This window comes from Barbus barbus (genome assembly GCF_936440315.1).
Source record: "Barbus barbus genome assembly, chromosome: 19".
Taxonomy (NCBI): Eukaryota; Metazoa; Chordata; class Actinopteri; order Cypriniformes; family Cyprinidae; genus Barbus; species Barbus barbus.
In genome coordinates, this window is record NC_136747.1 from 22,820,740 (window position 1) to 22,829,292 (window position 8,553).

An 8,553-nucleotide genomic window follows, 5' to 3' on the forward strand; every position below is an offset into this window, starting at 1 on the left:
GAATAAATCACCATCAGAATCCATGAGTTTTATACGGAGCCCCTAAAGGGACATTGGCAAAAAAATAAAAAATTAAGACTTTCGCGTGCGCACGAGAAATGTTCGCGTGCGCACGAGAAATGTTCGCGTGCTCACGAGAAACTATGGCGTGCGCACGAGAAACTATGGCGTGCTCACGAGAAACTATGGCGTGCGCACGAGAAACTTTCGCGTGCTCACGAGAAAGTATAGTTTCTCGTGAGCACGCGATAGTTTTCTCGTGAGCACGCGAAAGTTTCTCGCGCGCACGCGATAGTTTCACGTGCGCACGAGAAAGTCTTAATTTTTTGCCAATGTCCCTTTAGGGGCTCAGTAGTTTTATCACTGAGGTGATATGTAAATATATTTTTACAAATGTCCATATGAGAAACAATTACCGCTTTAGTCTGTTATTATGCCACCTTAAGCGTTTTGCTGTATGGGAGGAAAAGTGAAAGTTTGCTCGTTGTGTTCATGGCCATATGCTTCCCTTATACAATAAATTAATAAACTATTCATCGAATTTGATATTTAGTTTTAAAAAAAAGTTTTAAAAAGTTTAATAGCATTATCTTAACACTTTAAGCCATATTAAGTGTTTATGGTTTAAAAGCACTTAACGAGAGACTTACATTGCATTCATATTCTGCTGTTCTGTGGCAACAGATTTGCGGGTCTTGTCTTTCTCTCTTACAGATGATTTGCAGGATCCTGTATGTTAGGATATTCAATTAGTTTTAATCGTTTAATTTTGTTTTACAGTCTATGGCAGTCTATCAACATCTATCTGTTATTTTCAAAGTACTCTACATAATACGGGTAATAGTTGTCTTTTAAAACTAAAGGCAAACATTCATGCTAATAAACATATGAATTTATAAAGACTAAAAACTGAATTCTGGGTTATGGCCCGTATCAAGTCCGCACAAGTCACCTCTCGATGCATCCTCGGTAAAAGGGGCGGATCAAGAACACATCCGGGCATTTGAACTGGACTTGGCTAGATGTGAACTTTGAATTGGAACAGTACTTGGGCAGCGACTGATGACGTTTCACAAGTCCACAAGAACACAAGTACAGACAAGTACGCATATTGAGAAACGGCCTTTGAATCGCCTTAGTCACGTGACATGGGTGCTTCGAATCACGCTTCGGAGCAGTGTTTCCAAACGTCAGCCATCCCTATTTATTAGATTAACTAATGTTTTTAAGTTGTCGGTTGCTAGCTGAGTTAACTTAAAAAGTTGATTGTGATTGGTTGCCTTATTTTTTTGAGTTAGGTGAACTTTTTTTTACAGTGTGCTTCCATCTGCTGACAAGCTTTATGGAGATGCTGATTTCCTTTCCCAGCAGGACTTTACCACCTGCCCACAGTGCTAAAACCACTTGCAAGTAATACCACTTGATATTACTGTGCTTGATTAGCCAGCCAACATGCCTGACCTGAACCCAATATGGAATCTATGGGATATTGTCAAGAGAAAGATGAGAAACAGTCGATCCAACAATACAGATGAGCTGAAGGCTCAATAGTGCCTCAGTGCCACAGGCTGATCACTTCTATGCCACACCTCACTGATGCTGGAATTTGTGCTAAAGGAGCCCCGACCAAGTACTGAGTGCATAAATGAACATACTTTAAAGAACTTGAACTTTTCTGTTTTGCAGATCCTTTTTTTTTTTATTGATCTTAGGAAATGTTCTAATATTTTGAGATACTGGATTTTTGACTTTCATGAGCTATAAGCTCTAATCATCAAAATTAAAACAAAAACAAAACAAAAAAATTGAAATGTTTTACTTTACATTTAATGAATCTAGAATATATGAAAGTTTCCCTTTTTGAAATAAGTTACAAAAACTTTTTCACCATATTCAATTGTTTTTTACATGCATCTGTATACTAACAGCAGGCACAGATAGGAGGAGGACAGAGTGAAGTTGCACAGGATCTGAAATTTTCACACTTTTATTAGCCCTGGGTCCAGTGTACCCGAACATCCTGTATATAATATAAATGTGTAGGGGAGTGTACAGTGAGTGGTCATTGAAAATTTGTTCTGATGTATGTTCTTCACAGAAAATGAGCCAAGGCCAATAAGCCTGAGTAAATAATCAATCAAATAAATAATCACATCATTTTTGGGTCCCACAGACCCAAACACCATAAGGGTTAAACAAAAGTGTTTGAACAGATCAATCATGACATCTATGGGGACCAATAAAGTATGATGTCATCAGTGGCAAACATTTATTGTATAAGTGGGATGGGTGGTATTACTTTTTCTCATTTAGTATCGGATACCAAAGTCAGTCTTGCTGGTATAATTATTCATGTACAGGATTATAATTTTTGTGCTTTCTCAGAATAAACCTGATTTCCTTACAGGAATTAAATATTTATAATTGTAAGCCATGCTCAACTGTAGCATATGTGCTAGGTCAGGGAGAATGAGGAAAAGGTCTTGCTGGTTGTGCCTTACTGGCCCACCCGGACCTGGTTTTCGGAACTTATGCTCCTCGCGACAGTCTCTACCTGGCGCATCCCTCTGAGGAAGGACCTCCTTTCTCAGGGGCTCAGCACCATATAGCAGCCTTGTCCAGATCTCTGGGATCTCCATGTGTGGCTCCTGGACGGGATGCAGCAGACTAAAGTGACCTGCCACTGGCAGTGGTAAACACCCTCTCTCAAGCTGGAGCCCCTTGCACTGAAGTGGAGTCTGTTCATGAACTGGTGTTTTGCTCACCGAGAAGACCCCCGAAAGACTGAGAGCCTGAGCTTTCCACGACCGACGAGCCACCGCCGCACAGAGCGACAGAGCTGAGGATCACTGCGGAGACGATGCTGCAAGTGACACCAGACCAGGTGCGTGAGCCGGCAACTACGCTCGCCACGAGAGGAATAGCCACGGACAGTGAGAGGAGCGGAGGAGAAGAGAGGAGCTCGCCCTCTATGCCATGGCTGAGGGTGATCTGAGCATGGATCTGGGTGAATGTAAAGCAGAGGGAAACCTGATTGACTTGTATGCCGACCTGCCCCCTCTCCTCCCTCCTTTGTCAGAGCCCTCTGTCTCTCCTGTTTTGCATGTCCCGCCCAGAGGGGGCTCTTGTGGATTTTTGTGAGATCCACGGGCTGCCTCGTGCTGCTGCTTTGTGTTTCTTTTTCAGTGTTTTTTATTCTTTTATTCTTTTAAACTTTATTTCCTTTTAACACAGTGCTCAATCTGTGTTACACAATGCTGTTTTTATTAAGAGGACTGATGCTGATTTTAGTTGTATTGCTGATCACATGCAACTCCATACTAGTGAATCAGGACTTCATGTCGGAGGTGGTCCTGTGCTATACCCGAGACCAACTCTTACTGCTCCGGCCTAGCGACACAAATTTACCCCCCAGCTACCAAGGGAATTGCAGGTGAGAACACTGGTGGAAAGCTGTCGGATACGGATCCGGAAGAAGGGAAATGTGGCGGTGTATGGCAGAGATTGCAGGGGAGGGCAGAAAACCACCACTTCCCTCAGTGCTTCTTTGCAGCACCCGGTCCCTGAGAAGCAAAGTGGAGGAGCTCAGAGTTAATACCAGAGTTAGACATGAGTATCGGGATTCATGCCTGCTTGTGTTCACTGAGACGTGGTTACAAAAGGACGTGCCTGCTTCCCTGCTTAAAAGCAGTAAACCACAAACTGAAACTGTATATGTGTGGAACAATGATAGTATTGAAACCTTAAAAGGATGCTTCTCCTGCACCAACTGGAACCTCTTTCGATATTTGAAATCTTGCAGTGAAGAGCTGTCAGAAGCTTGTGCCCCATTTACCAGAAGTCTTTAGACACACATACTCACATACTGTTCCCTCAATTTGGAAGAGCTCTATCATTACCATTACCCCTGTCCCAAAAAAGGCTAGCTGTAAGGAGAATAATGTGATCATCCACAATCAAATCATCGTACAGGTCCCATCATATAAATATCTTGAAGTCTTTTTTGATAATTCGTTGACATGGAATGTCCATGTAGATAATCTCTGTAGTAGGTTACAACAACGGTTACATTTCTTACGTCGTCTGAGAATTCATGGTGTTAATCAAAAGTTTATGATAATCATCTATCAGGCAGTTCTTGAGAGCTTAAGATACAGCATCACAGTCTGGTTTGGTAATCTGTCTGTGCCGCTGAGAACTAAATTCTTCCGGATGATTCACACACTGCTTGGCTGCTTAGAAAGTTATTGGTGTTAAAGATTGAATACATTTAAAAACAAATTTATTCCTGTGTCTCTCTCTCCTTATATAGTATTAGGTGTATTTATTTATTTATTTTTCTTTGTTTATTTATTTATCGCAGTGTTTTTTCTGCTGTTATTGTTCGGTTTTATTGTTTGTGTTTGTTGATTATTGTGTGTTAAGTGTGAGCTGACTGCAGCATGGGTGATGAGCCTCCATAGCTCCTATCTCCCTCCTATCCACCCTGGCCCGGCAGTTCACTGGCTTCACTGGGCTCCCTCGTCCCTCCGGCTCCGCCTTGGTTTGTCATCGATCATCCTGTGCTTCGGGACTCCACTCCTCCGTCTGTGCTTCGTCCCTCCATCCCTCTGGCTCCGTCAGGCTCCTCCTTCCCTTCGGCTCCACCTTGGTCCTCTGTCACTCCAGCTCCACCGTGGCCTTCTGGAACCCCGCCTCCACCTCAGTCGCCTGCGCCATCTGTTTCACCTCGGCCCTCCGGATTTTCCCCGTCACCCTGGCTCATCAGCTCTCCGTCTCCGCCTCGGGCTCCTCTGCCACCTGCTCCGCCGCCATTGGTCGGCCCCCTGGAGTCGTCAGCCCTTCCTCCACCATGGCTCCTCCCTCTGTCGGCTCCACCGTGGGTCGACATTATGGCTGTGGCCTGAGCCCCACCTGGCACCACCTGCTCCAAGCCCCTCCTGTCTCCGTCTGGTCCACCCTGGCTCCTCCTGTCTCTTCCCTGGTTCCTCCCTCCTTCGTCACCTCCTTGGAATATGTCTGCCGGCCCCCTCCCGGGTATCCGTCCTCCTCCTGAACCTCCTCCCAAGTTCCCACCCGTCCCTCCCTATGTTGTGTCTACAGCGCGAGGACGTGGCTTCCGGGAGGGGGGCGACATGTCATGCCCATGGACAGTTTGTGACCCCGTGACCCAGTTTCTCCCATGTGTGACTGAGTTCATTGATTCCAGGTGTGTCTTGTCATTACCCCCTCATTTAGGTGTGTATTTATAGTGTTGTCTTTCCTTGATTCCCTGTCCGGTGTTATACATCTTTTAGTCTCCTACGTTGTGCTACGTGAGTGTTCCTGCCTGCATGCCCTGTGTTTCCCTGTGGATGTTTCATTAAAGATTTGAGTTTACTCCTCGTTTCCTCATTCCTCGCTCCTCTCAGTAGCAGCAACCGTGACAGATAACAGCAACATGTTAAACAAATTTTGTATTTTGACAAGACAAATAAAAAAAAAAAATAGGCTACAATTTTTGTACAACCTACATTTTTCTCTGCAACACTTTTTTTTCCTACAGTGTTGACAGCAAATTGTTAAATTAATTTTGTGACTTGACAAGATGAATAAAATAAATACAATTTAGTTTAGACTACACTTTTATTTGATAGCTCTCTCTTTCAGTAGTGGAAATTTAAATGAGAGATTCTGGAAACAAAATCTAAATTTAGTGGGAACGGTTGTGTCAGGAAGAAAATTATTCTAAGCAGACAGCGGGTGAACAAAGAGTGAATATATATAGCGGAAGCGGGTGGGTGCGGAATATAACCTCGAGGGAGTCCTGACCTTTATCAAGAGTGAGCGATGACTGCCTTGTGTTCAGGCTGGCCTACTCTCACATTGTCCTGAGACAATTTTGAGTATATTTTTAAAGCTCTACTTTTACTTGTACTTAAGTACAAATTAAGCTAAATAATCTACTTCGTTACATTTAAATCATAGTTCGTTACTGAGTACGCCCAATTTGAATTGATATTCAAACCTTTGACGGCATTTTAGTATCCAATAAAGATATCCGATCCAATAAAAGCCCTGATATCTGAACTGGGAAAAGCCGCCGCTGCCGCAGGTTGTGAAGAGTAAACTAACTGATTATTACACAACTGATTATTACACAAATAAACTGAATATTACACAAATAAACTGATTATTAAAACTAAAAAAGCAGTTCAATCAAGAGCAGCAGTCTTTTCTTGTATTGTTAGATTAACATTAATGAGACAGGCGGCCTATATATTAAGACTTACTGTACTGCACAGATCTAATATAATGTTACACATCAGGGGGCGTATTACAGACAGATCCTAACTTTAAAATATTATCTTATCTGTTTGGTAACCATGGTAATTTCAGTTAGGACAACATTTAGGACAAAAGCTACTACAGAACATAATTTCCTAAGTGTGTTATCTTATCTTAACTACAGATAGGAAAGGTGTATTAAAGAAACCTCCTAACTTGAAAAAACCCTAAACACTGTCTTAAATTTAGGACAACCCCACAGCTGTCCTAACTTCAAAATTATTTCAAAGCTAACGGAAAAAAATGCTTACAGTTGCACTGTCTAACAATGGTATTACATTTATTAATAATTGAAAATGAAGAACAGAGATATTTAATGGTAGAAAGACTCTTGGAGGACCCTAAAGATGTGTCACATTTTGATGACAAAATATGATAAAATACAATTTTGTAAGATAGGATAAGAATCCCAAATTAAGTTAAGATTTGCTTCTATAATTAAAATAAAAAAATATATTAAAAAAATACACCCCCAGGGGCCATATGTATAAAGCCACACAAAAAACAAAGATGTTCCGATGTTTTATTAACAACGTTTGGGAGGAGCACACTCAGATAATCAACTAATTTGGCGCAGGTGCAACTTGTTTAACTAACCATCTTGACGAGCACAATATGTATATATACATGCAGCCTGCCTACCTCCATCTAATGACAGTTTTTCAGCATTATTCGACTGCCAAAGAATGTCTGAACTCGAGCTCTTCCCATCTCAAAACTATTCTTAAGAGCATTTCTGAGAAGTTTTATACATGCGGGCTCAGGGCCCATATTCACAAAATATCTTAAGGCTAAAAGTAGCTCATAACTTGCCAATTTATGAGAAAATCTTAAAAATAATGGGCGTGTCAGTCCTAAATTTAGGACTCCTAAATTTTTGCTCTAAGAGTATTTCACAAAGTGCTTTAGCACTAAAACTAGCTCTGAAATCTGTGAAACGTTAGGAGAAGTGAAGAGGAGCCCTAAGTTACTAGTCACAACTATCCTAAAGTGGCTGTTGCTGGCAATCTACTTCAGAACATAGGATATTTTAGAAACATTTGATAATGAGCTTTAAAAATAGTATCACCTTTGGTTTTGAAAGTTATGCCAACTCCAAATTTTCCTTTGATTATATCTTTGTCTTCATTAACCAGTTGGGCAAGAAGTAACAGCTGTTCTTGCATCCAGTTTGGTTTTCTTTTACACTTGCGTGTCTTACTATCAGCCATGATTATTCTACTCTGTTAATTAAAAGGCTGTTTATATGCATATTCACTAATTGTTTACGAGAAGCACACATGTAAGACGCTGACAATTAGCTGAACAAATACTTGTTTAATTAGTGACACTTAGCCTGTTTTTTAAAATCTTTATTTGAATATGGCAATTAACATTTTATTTTTAAACCTTTATTTGAATATGACAACATAATATTGCAATATTTCTATGATTAAGTCAATGAGAGAGACCCCTCCCCTATCAGCCAATCACTGTGTGCATAGTTAGTAAGCATGCTGACACCATCCATAGACACTAGGTCAACCCTGCCCTTAGCTTAAGACTTCTCTCTATTCCTTAGTTTGTCTCAGCAGCTTTGAGGATAGGTTTTAAGAGAAAACGCTTAGCTAAAAACTTTTACTGCTCTTTAGGAGAACTCTTAGTGGTGAGATAAAATGTTTTGTGAATATGGGCCCTTATGTTATTCCACAAATTTGCATGACGTGTGTGTGCATGAGGACTACAGTTGAAAACCTCTGGCTTACAGCACATCAGAAACAAACCGTCCATTACCATATCTGAATTTCAGCTCCGGAGACTTACTTATTAAGCACTAATGTAACTGATATCAGTACAGTATCAAATTGATACTATCAATACATAGCCAGGGATTGAAATTAACTTTTTAGTATAGTTCCTAGCCATTTCGGCCTAGAAAATCACAACTTTTTATTTTCTATCGGTCTTAGTACACAATGTAACTACAGAAGAGTCAAGTTTTAAATAGGAAAATTATCGAAACTCTTTGGTCATTTTTGAGCGAGATGCTAATGGTCTAATCCGATTCAATGATCTATGCTAAGCTAAGCTAAAAGTGCTACCGCCAGACCCGGAGATCGGCTGAATAAATTCAAAAACGGTAAAACTCAACTGTTTAACTCTAGGGGAGTTGTAAAATGAGCCTGTTTTCAAAAAAAGTGGAGTGTTCCTTTAAGTATTTAACAATGTTAAGAAACACCTAACAGT